At 37.6% G+C, this 14,074-nt stretch overlaps 1 pseudogene across 1 annotated transcript; it reads left to right on the top strand.

The window, feature by feature from the left end:
• The first annotated feature begins 327 nt into the window (after positions 1–327).
• LOC307095104 (nucleophosmin-like) lies at positions 328–1,320 on the top strand (annotated as a pseudogene). Its single transcript has one exon. The product of its transcript is annotated as a nucleophosmin-like (transcript).
• Positions 1,321–14,074: the final 12,754 nt, after the last annotated feature.

The following is a 14,074-nucleotide window of genomic DNA, read 5'->3' as shown; positions in this document are numbered from 1 at the left end:
CAGTCTTGCCCCCAATTGGCCCCAAACCCCAATCAGGGGCGGGGCCGCCAGCCAATCCCGGCAGCCCCTTCCCCCAGCCAGCCCAGCCCTGATCGGCCGATCAGGGTGGGCCGGCGAATTCATGCACGGGTCCAATCAAGGCTGATCGGGGCTGGGCCTGTCAGGAGGAGGAGATGGCAGGAGGTTGGCATGAATTTGTTTACTGGGCCTCTAGTTTTAACATAAAGACACAGGGCCCTGGTGCGATTCCATCCTGCTCGTCTGTTCTGCAGCACAGATACCATTTATCTCTGTCTGCCTTCTCTCTCATTTAAGTGCATGCTACCACCCCATGGAAGATTCTATGGACATGGACACGAGCCCTCTGAGGCCCCAGAACTATTTTTTTGGTTGTGAACTAAAGGTCAACAAAGATTATAACTTTAAGGTGGATAATAATGAAAATGAGCACTAATTATCTTTACGAACAGTCAGTTTAGGGGCTGGAGCAAAGGATGAACTGCACATTGTTGAAGCAGAGGCAATGAATTATGAAGGCAGTCCAATTAAAGTAACACTGGCAACTTTGAAAATGTCTGTATAGCCAACGGTGTCCCTTGGTGGCTTTGAAATAACACCACCTGTGCTCTTATGGTTGAAGTGTGGTTCAGGGCCTGTGCATATTAGTAAACACCACTTAGTAGCTGTGGAGGGAGATGTAGAATCAGAAGATGAAGAGAAGGATGTGAAACTCCTAAGTATGTCTGGAAAGGGTTCTACCCCTGGAGGTGGTAGCAAGGTTCCACAGAAAAGAGTAAAACTTGATGCTGATGAAGATGATGAGGACAATGAAAAAGGAGAATGACGACGACGACGACGACGATGATGATGATGATGATGAGGAAGCCAAAGAAAAAGCTCCAGTAAAGAAATCCATATGAGATAGTCCAGCCAAAAATGCACAAAAATCAAACCAGAATGAAAAAGAATCAAAACCATCAACACCAAGATCAAACGATCAAGAATCCTTAAAAAAACAACAACCCTAAAACATGGAAAGGTCCTAGTTCTGTAAAAAACATTAAAGCAAAAATGCAAACAAATATAAAAAAGGGTGGTTCTCTTCCTAAAGTGGAAGCCAAGTTCATTAATTATGACTGGTATGGAGGCTATTCAAGATCTCTGGCAGTGGAGGAAGTCTCTTTAAGAAAATAGTTTAAACAGTTTGTTAAAATTTTCCATCTTATTTCATTTCTGTAACAGTTGATATCTGGCTGTCCTTTTTATAATGCAGAGTGAGAACTTTCCCTACCATGTCTGATAAATGTTGTCCAGGTTCCATTGCCAAGTTATATTGTCCAAAATGCCTGTTTAGTCTTTAAAAATGGAAATCCACCCTTTGCTTGGTTTTAAATATGTATGCAATGTTATGATAGGACATAGCAGTAGTAGTGGTCAGATAAATGGGAATGGTGGGGAGACAAAAATATACATGTGAAATAAAACTCAGTATTTAAAGAAATAAAAATAAAGATGCAGAAAACCATACAAAACAAATGTAGAGCTTATTGAATTATACGAATAATATCCTTGTAACCACCATCCAGGCTAAAAAAAAAATAGCCACCCCAGAAGCTCTTCCAAATGCCTAATATAAAATATAGCCCCCTTGCTACATACAAATATAATCACTATCTGAAATTTTAGAGTAATTATTACTATTACTAGCAGCCCGTTTGCACAAAGATTCGTGCAATAGACCTTCATTCACCTGGCTGCCTGCACCAGTTTTCTGCCGACACTGGGGACCCAGGCCTTGGCTGTGGCCACCACCTTCTGCCTTCTTTCAGGGTCGGGGCTTGGCCCCGGGCAGCGGCCTTGGGCTCGGCTGCACCCCAGCCTCCCTGCTACGGATCACAGGAGCCGACCCCCAGTGGTTGCCTGCAATCTGTGCAGGCTCCCCGCTGGTGCCCAAGGCTGGGGAAGCCTCTGCCCGAGGCTTTCGCAGCCTTGAGCTCGGCCGCACCCAGCATCCCTGCTACGGATCATAGGAGGATCATAGGAGCCGACCCCCAGTGGTTGCCTGCGATCTGTGCAGGCTCCCCGCTGGTTCCCAAGGCCTTGGGCTCAGCCGCACCCCAGCATCCAAGCGACGGTTTCCTGGTGGGCGTGGCTGGTGGGTGTGGCTTGTGGGTGTAGCGAAGGTACGGTAAATTTGCATATTACTCTATTATTAGGTAGGATTATGGTTTCATCACCCAAGGGTGAATCACTAGACACTATAGAATAATCTTATTTAAATGTTTTAAAACTTGAATCTTTTTCTTTAATTAAAATTTGTTAATGTTGACACTATTGCAGATATCCCCATTCCATCTCTCCTTGGCCATCACCACATTATTGTCCCTGTCCATGGAGTATGCATATATGTTCTTTAGCTAATCCCTTCACCTTCTTTATCCAGTCACCTCCAACCCCTCCCTTCAGGAACCTGCCAGTTTGTTCCATGTATGCATGCCACTGGTTCCATTTTGTTTGTCAGTTTATTTTGTTCATTTAATTCCACATATTAGTGAGATCATATGGTATTTGTCTTTCTCTGACTGGTTTATTTCACTTACTTTAATCTATAAACTCTCCCTCCATCCATTTATATGCTCTACTATTTATGTGCCAAGAATTCATGTTGTTTCGCCTGCAGAGTTCTGCATCGTCTGTATGTTGCTGACTGCATACTCATAGTACATTTCAACATGTTCCTCTGCATATCCTGGTAGATTCAGGTCATGATCTGTCTCCAGTTTTCTTTTTTTTTTTTTCTTATTAGCATCCCCTAAATTCAAAATGATCATATTCTGTCATCTTGCTTTAATTTATGAACTGGAATTATTTTTTAACTTATTTTAATTTTTTATTTATCTTTATTGTTGAAAGTATTACAGATGTCCCCTCTTTTCCCCAATGACCCCCTTTCACCCTATATCCCCAAGGCCTTCACCATACTATTGTCTCTGTCCATGGGCTATACTTATCCTATATAATAAAAGCATAATATGCTAATTAGACCAGATGTTCTTCTGGATGACCTTCCGAATGAAGCTGGGGCTGTGAGGGCTGAGGCAGAGGTGGCCACCACAGCGGGTGGGAGCCGAGGCAGATATGGCTGCCACGGTGGTGGAGGCCAAGCCCCTTGCACAAATTTCATGCATCGGGCCTCTAGTATGCATATAAATTCCCTGGTTAATCTCTCCCCCTCCACCCCACCCACCTTCCCTCTGAGATTTATCAGTCTGTTCCATGTTTCTATGCCTCTGGATCTATTTTGTCCATCAGTTTATTTGGTTCATTAGATTTCACATATGAGTGGAATGATTTTTTAAATATAATTCACATATCATAAAATTAATCATTTTAAAGTATGGCATTCAGTGATTTTTTTAGTATATTCACAAAGCTTTGCAATCACCACGGTTTGTTGTTGTTATTGCCCTTTGTTTGGTGTATTTTCTGCACTAATTCTGCAGTCTTTGTTATGTATAGTCACTGAAGTCTCTGCTAGGTTAGCATGTGATCAGTTAATGAGTAGACAAAAATTTCCTTAAATGCCTGGAACCAGTTAGTATCTCAGTATTTACCAGGAGGCTCTTTGTGTCTGTTGGGGAATTCTTTCAACACTCAGCCAAGCAGTTTGCAACTACACCTTATCCTTCATTTCTTCCTTGTGCAAATAATGAATGCCAGTCTGCAGTGATAGTTTAGGGTCTTTTCATGTCTTTACTGAGTGTGCACAGCCCTACAAATGAGTGTGTCCTTCTAGATGTTCAGGAATATGTTGGGAGCTTTTCAAAGTCCCTACTGACATCCCATTCCACAAATTCTTCTTTTTGGCTTTTGTATTAGGAAATCATTTGGCCCATTTTACTACCTCAGTCCGAATAAAAGTTAAACAGTTGTCCTCAAACATTTTCAACAAACACCTTCAGGGAAGAGACTTTTTGCACTAGGTGAGCCCTATGTCAGATTTTCATTCGACAAGAATGATTTTTTGCTCTTTTGGGGGCAATATTAGCTCTATTATGAATACATGACTTATAATATTCCAAAATTATTTGTTTTCTTTTTCCATATAACATACATAGTAATATCAGCATAACACTACAATTACTGCCTCCACCAATCTATAATAATAAAAGGGTAATATGCTAATTAGACCAGCCGTCTTCCGGATGTCATTCCAGATATCCTTCCTGATGAAGCCGGGCTGGAGGGAAGCCAGACCATGTCCCGGGTGCCTGCAGGCAGCCCGAGGGAAGCCAGCCCAGGTCCCAGGTTCCTGCCAGCGGCCAGAGGAGGGAAGCCCAGGTCTCAGGTGCTGGAGAGAAGCCAGTGCCTGCAGCCATGGGAAGGAAGGCCTACTCTTGCATGAATTTTCATGCATTGGGCCTCTAGTAGTACTGAATAGTTTAAACATTTTGGATGTACTAACCCTTTCTTCTCCCATATTTGTAATGGTTGTACTATATCTATAATGCCTCATCATGTAGCCATTCCATATTCTCTCCCTTTTAACTATCACTTAGATTTAATTCTGGGAGTATCTATATATTTAATGCTCACAACTCATCCTTATGTTGTTATATTTCTAGACATATAGAGAGATCTTTTGGCTATCTAAACATAATTCTCCATTATTTCCTCAAGATGTGCTTATATCAATATTATTTTAGTTCCTAGATGTTAATAATTTATCTGTGCCCTCTATATTGGAAAGTCAGTGTTCCTGGATATAAATTTCTTGGCTCACATTTTCTTTCCTTGAATATCTTAAAAAGATTACTCAATTCTGTTGTGGCTTAAAACTTTGTTGTTAAAAAGTCAGATTACATCTGATTCAATTTTTTTCTTTTAAGCCTTGCTCTCTTTATCAAAGATGCCTAAAGAACTATTTTACTTTAAAGCTCGGTGATTTTACTAGAACCTATTCCTAGTGTTTGTCATTCTAGGTCAATATTCTTAGGTAAACAGTGAGTGTGTATTTTCTTCCTTCCTTCCTTCCTTCCTTCCTTTCTTCCTTCCTTCCTTCCTTCCTTCTTTCCTTCCCTCCTTCCTTCTTCCCTCCCTCCCTCCCTCCCTTTCTTTCTTCCTCCCTCTCTTCCTCCCTTCCCTCCCTCCCTCCCTTCTTTCTTTCTCTCTCTCTTTCTTTCTTTCTTTCTTTCTTTCTTTCTTTCTTTCTTTCTTTCTTTCTTTCTTTCTTTCTTTCTTTCTTTCTTTCTTTCTTTCTTTCTTTCTTTCTTTCTTTCTTTCTTTCTTTCTTTCTTTCTTTCTTTCTTTTCCTTTCTTTCTTCCTTTCTTTCTTTTTTTCTTTTCCTCACCCGAGAATATTTTACCATTGATTTTTTAAAATTTTTCTTTATTGATTAAGGTGTCACATATTTGTCCTCATCCTCCCACTCCCATCCCACACCCCTCCCCACGGATGCCCCCACCCCCCTGTTGTCCTTAAACATTGGTTAGGCTCGTATGCATGCACACAAGTCCTTTGGTTGATCTCTCTCCCCTTCCCCCACCCTCCCCTACCCTCCCTCTGAGGCCCAACAGTCCAATCGATGCCTCCTTGTTTCTGGGTCTGTTCTTGTTCATCAGTCTATGTTGTTCATCATTTCCCCTAGATGAGTGAGATCATGTGTTACTAGAAATATACTTATAAGAACCGAATGTGAGACGAGCAATAATAGTTATGCTGACAGGCAAATGAATCAGTCTGTAGTGAATTTCTTTCTGGACCAACAGTTCTTTTGAGACCCAATTTCAATGTCCACCAGTTCCTTATGTGTACATGTCGGCACTGACTTTTCAGCTCTGGATGGTGGACAAATGGTAGTAATGCAGGTCCGACTCCCTCTGGTTTGGTCTCGCCCGGACCCAGGGGCACGGCCTCACCCAGACTCAGGGGCACGCGACCTCACCCGGATCTGGGACCCAGCATCACCCGGGCCCTGGGGCACGTGGCCTCACCCGGACCCGGGATCCAGCCTCACCCGGACCCAGGGATGCGTGGCCTCACCCGAACCCAGGAGCGCACAGCCTCACCTGGACCCGGGGGCGTGCGGCCTCACCCGGGCCCGGGACCTTTAGAGAGAGTGGAAGAGAGCTGGAAAGACAGAGAGAAACATCGATGTGAGAGAAACACATTTATTGGTTGCCTCCTGCACAAGCCCTGACCAGGGCCCAGACCTGGGAGGAACCTGCAACCAAGGTATGTGCCTTTGACCAGAATCTAACCCGGGACCATTTGGTCTGCAGGACAACACTCTATCCACTGAGCCAAACTGGCTAGGGCATGTATTTTCAATGTGTGTGTGTGTGTGTGTGTGTGTGTGTGTGTGTGTGTGTGTGTTCTGTTCCATTGCTCAGTTTCCTTCTTCAGGTATGTTGGATATTCCTTTCTTGCCTTCCATATGTATTATTTTCACTAAGGTTATTTCATCTCTTCATTTATTTTTTTAAATTTGCTTAGAGGGTAGATCTTATATTAAGTGTTTTTATCACAAAGTATAATAAATAAAGACAATGATAGGAAACTTTTTATAATGTTTACACTGCTGAGGTAAAAATAAAATTAAAATAACATTTTTCTTTAAATCTTCTCTTTCTCTTAAGGCATTATTTATTGTGTTTACTCACTCTTGTATTTCATTTAGTTTATTTTTCATTTCTAAAATACATTTTTCTGCTATTTCTAATTCTTTTGTGAGTTGGGACCCTTATTTATGAGTTTTTCTAAATCTGATTTATATTATTATTTCATATCTTCTATCATATTCTTAATACATTTTAATTTTTTTAATGCATAACAATTTTTATCTGTCTTTAAGGTATGTCTTCTGATGTGTTTTCATGGTATAAAGAATATTATTTTGCTCCTTATTATCTTGTCCTATAGTAACTTTAAATGAGATTTTTGCCTTGATACATTCCTGTAGCTCATTTTAATGTGAATTTAGTTTGACTCAACGTTTAGAAAGAGGCATAAAGCAGATAGACTTTCTAACTTCACAGGGCCCTCTCTTCTGTTGTTTTTGTGTAGTATTAATCAATATGACTGTTCTCTTTCTGAGATTTCTTATATCTGTTTCCCTCCTCAACTTTTATTGAGTGTTCTATTTCCCTCATCTCTATTGTTCCTAACATGCTCAACTGCCAAGAGTCTCTCCTCAATATGAGGCTCATCAGGATAAGCGAGTCCTAGTGGGTCAATTTTAATATATTATATGAATAAACAGCTCTAGTCCTTTCAGATCTTCTTAGCACTGGCTCTTATAATTTGTTTTTATTTAATTTAAAATGTTTTATTTAATATTTTGTATACAGTTTTTCATGTATCTCATGATACATGAAATAATAATCATATTTATTATTTTCATTGGTTGCAAGCAATACCATTAAAGTACCATAATTTTATAACTATTTCTCTATTAGGGGCTGTTTTGGGATGTATCCAGTTTTCTATGATAATAAATAACATGTAATAGTTTTCTTATGAATTATATCCTTAAGACAAATACCCTGGAGTGAGACTATTTAGTAAAAAGGTATGAATATTTCTATGCCTCTTGCTAAAAACTACAAGATTGTTCATCAAATTGACTGAGGTAATTTGTAATGCCACTAGGAATGTATAAATGTTTCAATTTCCTCAAATAGTCTCATCACTAGTTTTAATAATGTTCCCTTACTGTTGCTAATTTTAGAAGTATAGTATAATGTAACATTTCATCATTGTTTTAATTTGTACTTCTTTTACTGTTGGCAAGACTGCACACTGTTTTCTATGTTAATTTACTAATGGTGTTTCATCTTATGTAATGATTCTTATATTTTTTTTACCACTGTCCACAGTGAACTTAATGCAATTTTTTTTAAAAAACTCAATATATTTTGGAAATGTCATTATATGTATTAAATATAATTGTGTATTTTGTCACAACTTTTATCTTGGTTTTATTGTGTTTTAGTTGTATTAACGTTTTGTGCAATCACTGCCTATCTTTCTCTTTGTAATTTATTTTCTCCTTTAATCAAACATTATCTCCCTTAGTACCTGAATAAGTGCTCTATTTTCTCCCTTTATTCCCCAATAATTATTTTTTTCTAAATACTTGACACTTTAATTTCTGTTATTGATTGTGATATATTATTATATGAGATGTAGGTTTGTTAATTTTCCCCATGGTAATGCCATTATATAAATAGCATTTATAAAAATGAATCCTTTCCCTGTTGTTTTGTTAAATTTAGTTGGATGTGTTTTGAACTCTTATATATGTTGATTAAAGCCTATATTCATATTGGCTAGAGGGTACCTAATTTTATTCAAACAGTCTGTGTTTACAATGCTGCTGTTTGAGAAACAAAATCAATGCTGCAGCATCATATCATCAAATGTTATAATGGAAAGTCCTCAAAAGTAGCCTTTATCCTTTCCTTCCCTCCCTTCCCTTCCTTCCTTCTATAGAGAGAATGCCATTTACTCCTTATTTCTATTCCTACTAAAGACATCCGAGTTGCCATCTGAAGAAAAATATCTGGCTCTTTTATGCTTTATGGATGGAGAATGTGGAGAACCAATGTATGTACCCAAAAGCCTTTTCTAGAAATCTCCTTCCCTTGTGCTTTCATTACTCTCTAGCATCTAATTCTTTCCTGACAGAAGTAAAGAAATGGTACTGACTGAAAGGGAGAATGATTTGGATATCTTGGACTGACCATCACATCCACACTTTCCTCATATTAGGCAGTAGATGTGTTTCCAGAGTTTGAATTGAGTCACTGTAAATTTAGCTGTATTTTCCCAATGAGTGGAGTTATAATGTATATTTTCCCTGTGGCATTGTTGACAAGTAATTTTGTAAACCAAAACTTTGGTAAAGCAAACATATTAGGCATGCTTCAGAATCACTTGTGATTTTTTTAAATTTTTAAGCTACGTATGCTTCTCTCTGAGAATCTATATGCCTTACTGCCAGAATCTTTAGAGTAAAAATGGAGTGGAGGAATGTGGGAATATATGTACTTTGACAAAGCCCCACAGGATAATCTTATACCTATCCCCTACACACACACAAACACACACACACACACACACACACATACACACACACACACACACACACACACACACACACACACACACACACAATTCCTAAAGCAAGGTACACTGATTATGTTCTATAAGTTCATGTATTTTCCTTTATTGGGTTTTCTTAAATGGGAACCCATTTGTGGAGTATACAACCAGACAGCTGCTTTTATATGCCAAAGAATGTAGACAGATACAAAGAGGGTCATAAGTAATTTTTAAATTAAATTGAGTCTTCAAAAATATATTTCCAAAAGAAAGGTTTTGTGCATTTGGAAATCTGTGCTCTGTCATTTAACTAAGCTGGCACACTTTTGACTTTAGGTGGCAATAAAATGAATAATAATAAAAAAAAAATCACTGCTTCACAGCCCAAGTGTCCATCAGTAGATGAGTGGATAAAAAAGCTGTGGTACATTTACACAATGGAGTACTACTTAGCCATAAGAAAGAAGGAAACCTTACCCTTTGCAAAAGCATAGATAGACCTGGAGAGCATTCTGATAAGTATAATAAACCATTCAGAGAAAGACAGGTACCATATGATTTCACTTATATGTGGAATGTAATGAACAAAATAAACTAACAAAATAGAAACAGATTCATAGACACAGAGAACAGACTGACAGCTATCAGAGGGGAGGGGAGTTGTGGAACTGGGTAAAAACGGTGAAGGGTTTAAGCAAAAACACAAACCTCATAGACACAAACAACAGTATAGTGATTACCAGAGGGAAAGGGGGTAGGGGAGGTTAAAGAGGATAAAAGGAAGATAAATGGTGTTGAGAGGAAACTTAACTTGGTGTGGTGAACACACAATACAATATACAGATAATGTGTTACAGAATTGTACACCTGAAACCTATATAATTTTATTACCAATGTCACCACAATAAATTCAAAAAATAAAAATAGAAAAAAAACCTGCTTCAGAGGCAACTTTTAAGCTCCAGATAGTCAGTCTAGGACTCATGAGACATAATTTCCTACTAGGCATTGGGCCTGCAATGAAGGCAAACAGCAGTTATGTGAACAAAATATCACCTCTTAAGGATTAAATATGCAGAGATACTTAAGACAGGGGAATCTATAATTCCAGAGGTCCTACCATAAGTCAGACACTATTCTAGAGGTTTTTAAAATATTCTCCCTAAATTTTATATTAACTTGGAAGTATGGAATCTGTTAATAGATTATGAAACTGAGGCTTGGAGCAGTTTAGAAACTAAGTTCATATAAATAGTTGGTGGTGAAGACCTGGGATCCAAGGCCCCTGCTTTTACCCACTAAATTTCAATGTGGAAGAAGCAATTTAGCAACATTATCATCTAGATAGACAGCAGATAATTAGCAGCAAATGTCACAAGGGTTGGTTGTATGGATGGTGATGTTCAGGCTTCCTACTGCCTTCTATTTACCAGTGACAGTGGAATGCTGGTGTCAGTGGCAGGCTAAGAATTAAGGTAACAAAGCAGAAAGCAATCACAATCCATGGTGTAGATTTCCATAAGTCTATAATGAACTGAAGAACAAGGTGGCCACTGTCAACCAGTGCTGAATTTGTGAAAGCCTTTCTCGTGAGAGAAAGGAGAGGAGTAAAAGAAAATTTAAGTAAATCAGCCTTCTAGGCATTATCTCTTGTCATATTCCATTTGCCTTATATCATCCAATCATTTACAACATGCCCATCTCTTTCATTCTCCCATTCAGCATTGAGGAAAACACCTTAGTTGTTCTGTCTTCTTTTGACACAGCTAAATTTCAGCTTTCATCTTCTTGACTAATCTTATAATTAATCTTTTCTTAATTCATCCCCAACACTTGGTATACACTTGGTTAGATACCTTCATTGTTCATGAAAGTTTTCTTAAATCCAAGTTCTTCAGAAATTTATTTCATAGCCACAGTTAAGTATTTTTAAATATTTAATTGTGGTAAAATACACATAACATAAAACTTACCATGTTAACTATTTTTAAGTGTTCAGTTTATAAAGTTTATTCACATTACTGTGCAACAGATCTTCAGGACTTATGTTGCAAAACTTAAAAATTCTTCCTGTTAAACAACTCTAACTTTCCCATTCTCCCAGGCCCTGAAAACTACCATTCTTCTTTCTATCTATGAGTTTGACTACTTTAGATACCTCATAAAAGTCAGTCAGAGAAAGACAAGTATCACATGATATCACTCATATATGGAATCTAATGAACAAAATGAACTGATGAACAAAATAGTTCCAGAGACATAAAAGCACACAATAGAGTGCCAAACCTCAGAGGGAAGGCTGGGGAGGGTGGGTGAGAGGGAAGAGATCAACCAAAGGACTTGTATGAATATATGCATACCCTTGGACACAGACAATAGTGTAGAGAAGGCCTGGGGTGGGAGATAGGTCAGGCTAAAAGAGGTCAATGCGGGTAAAAGGGGACATCTGTAATACTTTCAACAATAAAGTTTTTTTTAAAAAAAAAAAAAAGATGTACAGATGGCAAATACGCATATAAAAATATGCTTCACACTGTATGCTCTCAGGGAAATACAAATAAAGACAATGAGATACCACTACACATTAGAATGGCCAAAATCAGGAACACTGACAAAGCCAAATGTTGGACAAGATGTGAAGCAACAGGAATTCTTATTCAATTATATTGGGAATATAAAATGGTAAAGACACTTTGAAAGACAGCTTTGCAGTTTCCTACAAAATTAAATACATTCTTATCCTAGATCTAGTAATCACACCCCTTGGTATTTATCCAAATGAACTGAAATATTATGCCCACAAAAAACCTGTACATGGATGTTCATAGCAGCTTTATTCATAATTGCCAAAATTTAAAAGCAGCCAATATGTCCTTCAGTAGGTGAATTGATAAATAAACTGTGGTATATCCACACAATGAACTATTATTCAGTGCTAACATGAAATGAGCTATCAATCCATAAAAAGACATGGAGGTACCTTAAATGTATATTACTAAGTGAAAGAAGCCAATCTGAAAAAGTACATACTGTATTATTCCAACTATATGACATTTTGGAAAAGACAAAATTATGGAGAGAATAAAAAGATCAGTGGTTGTCAGCGGTTGGGGGAGAGAAGGAGGGATGACTGGGTACAACACAGGATTTTCAGAGCACTGAAAAAAATTGTGTATGATACTTTAATGATGATATACACTGAGTGGCCAGATTATTATGATCTCTGAATGCATAATAATATGGCCACTCAGTATATATATATATATATATATATATATATATATATATATATATATATATATATACTAGAGGCCCAGTGCATGAATTCATGCATTGGTGGGATCCAGCCAGCCAGCCAGGCCGGGGGAGGGGACATGGGCGGTTGGCCGGCCTGCCTGTTGGTCGAACTCCTGATTGAGGGGACAATTTGCATATTAGCCTTTTATTATATAGGATATACACTGAGTGACCAAATTATTATGCGTTCAGAGATCATAATAATCTGGCCACTCAGTATATATCATTTTACATTGTCCAAACTCACAGAATATGCAACTACCAAGAGTGAACCATAATACAAACTATGGACTTTTGATGTTTATGATGTGTCAATGGAGGATCCATTGCTTGTAACAAACATACTGCTCTGGTGGGGGATGCTGATTATGGGGTAGGCCACACATCTGTCGGAGCAAGGGGTATATGGGAAATCTCTGTACCTACTCCTCACTTTTGCTGTGAATTTAAAACTATTCAATAAATAAAGTCTTAATTTTTTAAAAGTTTAGCTGAATACTTCACAGTGTCTTTATAAATGCATGTCACTATAAAATTATAGATGAAAAGACACCTGTAAAATAATGGGGAGAGCCCTAACCGGTTTGGCTCAGTGGATAGAGCGTGGCCTGTGGACTCAAGGGTCACAGGTTCGATTCCGGTCAAGGGCATGTACCTTGGTTGCGGGCACATCCCCAGTAGGGGGTGTGCAAGAGGCAGCTGATTGATGTTTCTCTCTCTTCGATGTTTTTAACTCTCTCTACCTCTTCCTTCCTCTCTGTAAGAAATCAATAAAATATATTTAAAAAACTAAAATAAAGGTAAAATAAAGACATTTTCATATATATATATATATATATATATATATATATATATATATAAAACATTTTTGGTATTTATAACAGATTATATATATATATATATATATATATATATATATATATGCATATATATGTGTGTGAAAACTATAGGACAAAAGACATGAGCTGTGCAATTATAAGATTCTTATATGTTATGTGAAATAATGTAGTATTAATTATGTTTATACCCGCATAAGTTAAGAATGCATATTGTAATCTATAGAGTAATAATTGGCAACTAATGAAAAGAGGCAAAATTTAAAAGTCAATAAAAAAATTAAAATGGAATACTGAAAATATTCAATTAACCTCCCAAAAGAATGATAAAAGCAGTAATATATGAGGAGAATATGAGATAAATAGAAAACAAAAATGCAAAATGGCAGACCTAAATCCAAATAGATAAGTAATTGCACTAAACCAACCATGTTAATAAACACTTAGATGCAAATAATCTAAACCTAGCAAATAATAGTCAGAGGTTGACCAATTGTATAAAAAAACAAGATTCAACAATATGCTATCTATGAGAAACCCAGTTTGAATATAAAAATACTGTATAATTGAGTTAAAAGTAAAGTTATGGAACAAGATATACATGCAAACGCTAATCAAAAAGATGGAGTGCCCATATTAGTATCAGCAAGGTATGCTTCAGAATAATAAATGTTATACTATTTGTATATGTGTGTGTGTGTGTCTTGCAGCTAAACAGATATATATAGATATTGAGAGCTATAGATATACCTAAAAAGAGCTACCTATACTCCCTATATTGAGAGAGAGAGAGAGGAGAGAGAGAGAGAGAGAGAGAGAGAGAGAGAGAGAGAGA

This window comes from Cnephaeus nilssonii (genome assembly GCF_951640355.1).
Source record: "Cnephaeus nilssonii genome assembly, chromosome: X".
NCBI lineage: Eukaryota > Metazoa > Chordata > Mammalia > Chiroptera > Vespertilionidae > Cnephaeus > Cnephaeus nilssonii.
This window is presented reverse-complemented; position numbering and strand designations above follow the sequence as displayed.